Source organism: Micropterus dolomieu, linkage group LG06 (genome assembly GCF_021292245.1).
Source record: "Micropterus dolomieu isolate WLL.071019.BEF.003 ecotype Adirondacks linkage group LG06, ASM2129224v1, whole genome shotgun sequence".
NCBI lineage: Eukaryota > Metazoa > Chordata > Actinopteri > Centrarchiformes > Centrarchidae > Micropterus > Micropterus dolomieu.
This window is the reverse complement of record NC_060155.1, coordinates 30,503,720-30,505,605: the sequence shown is the minus strand read 5'-3', so window position 1 is coordinate 30,505,605 and position 1,886 is coordinate 30,503,720. Positions and strand designations below refer to the sequence as shown.

At 39.7% G+C, this 1,886-nt stretch overlaps 1 long non-coding RNA gene across 1 annotated transcript; it reads right to left on the bottom strand.

Moving 5' to 3' along the window:
• Window positions 1–975: 975 nt before the first annotated feature.
• LOC123972049 lies at window positions 976–1,880 on the bottom strand. The gene is made up of 2 exons (XR_006825351.1): window positions 1,773–1,880; window positions 976–1,601 (listed from the first exon to the last, which is right to left on the bottom strand). It is a non-coding gene; the product is annotated as an uncharacterized LOC123972049 (long non-coding RNA).
• Window positions 1,881–1,886: the final 6 nt, after the last annotated feature.

Genomic DNA, 1,886 nt, shown 5'->3' with positions numbered 1-1,886 from the left:
ACAGTCCAGTGTTAGCTTGTTAGCTATTACTAACTGACTTGTTTTATGGTAATAAATATAAAAACTTACTGATTTCAGTGTCCAGTAGTTTGCTGTAACTTGTTTATTTTTGTTCTCTCCTTGTTTGTTTCTCTTCAGTTTGATGCTGTTTTCTGAGCTCCTTCTTCAAACTGTATCTCTTTTTCTTCTTTCTCCTCTTTTTCTCTCCTCTGGCGTATTATAAAAAGTCGGTGTTTTTTTGGACCAGAAACAAGCGGGTTTTTTTTAGCAGCAAGTCTCAAACATGACTTCTCAGCAACAACAATCTCTCTCTCTCTCTCTCTCTCTCTCTCTCGCATGCTGTGCTGCCGACAACTGCATGCATGTAGTCGAGTATTTAACAGACTGAAGGGGTGATACACTGTAAAAACTATTTTTTATGTGGGAATAAATATTTTATTATATCACCACTTCAACAAATCCTGACTTGCAAAACATGCACTGGGACAGGTTCTAGTTGAGTGTGAAATGGTCAGGATGAGAGTCAGCACCTCCAAGTCTGAGGTCATGGTTCTCTGCTGGAGAACGTTTGATTGTTCCCTTGTGGGTTTGGAAGTGAGTTGTTGCTCCAAGTGAGGGCGTTCATGTATCTCAGGGTCTTGTTCACCAGTGAGGGTAAAATGGAGCGTGAGATCAACAGGCAGATTGATGCGGCGTCAGAAGTCTTGCAGATGTTGTACCAGACCTTCGTGGTGAAGAGAGAGCTGAGCGTGAAAGTGTGATTTTTGGTGATAAGCAGATGAAAAGATATTGAGCTGTATTCTTTACATGATAGTTGCTTTTAGTGAATTCTCAAACATTTGACACATCTTCACTATCTGACTGAACACTTGAATTATAAAGTACTGGACCCACTGTGACCTGGTAAATGTCAGGGAAAAATACAACTTCTGTAAAGTAAGTTAAAGAATGTTAAATACACTTTAAATACATCAATTGGGTGTCAAATCATTTATTTAGCTAAATGTTGGAATGTATAGTTAGACATGCTGAACATTAGGTCTGACATATTACTAATATTCTCCTTATTGAGGATCCTGCAGGTGGTTTCTCTCTGATGTGGATTTGCTGCTCCTGTGAATCCTCCCCCAGTGTTTCATTAGCAGCTGGAACCACAGTGACTCTGATAAAACAGGAATTAGCAGAATCCATCTGATATGAAGCTGTGGTTTGAATACCACTTCCCTCCTCTTTGAAGAGTAGTCAGATATCTGGGTTCAGGTTTTTGTACAGCCTCTTCTACACTTTGTATCACTGTGTTTCTAGAGCACAGTAGTAGAGAGCTGTGTCTGCCAGGGTTAGATCTCTGATGGTCAGTGTAGTTGATGTTGCTGATGTTTCAGATTCATATCTTCTATCAGGAATATACTTATAATCACTCGATGATTTTGCTCCTTTCCAGAGTATAAACTGAGGTGCCTGAAGGTCAGAATGATGTTTGTACCAGTAAAGCCAAATATTAGTAGCAGCTGTCTGATAGTTGCATGTGAGTGTGACAGATTGTCCTTCTCTTTCACTGACTTCCTCTCGTACAGGAGAGATTGTGTCTCCAGCTATTAGTCCTGGAAAAAGTAGAGCAAATGAAGCCATTAGACTAACATTGTTCATGAGGCTGAGAGGAGAAGACAGTGGAAAATGGCAGCTGTACAGTGTTACTCTGTGGACACAAACAGCTCAGCTGTTTCCATAAATCTTTAGAAAAGAATAAAAAGATGTTGTGCTTTCTATCTTACCAAAGAAAAGAGCAGCAAGAATAATCCCCAGCCAATGTTCCATCTCTACAACAAGGTTTAAATCAACAGGAGAAACTAGCTGATGTTCAACATTCAGTCTGAGAATTGTTCTCT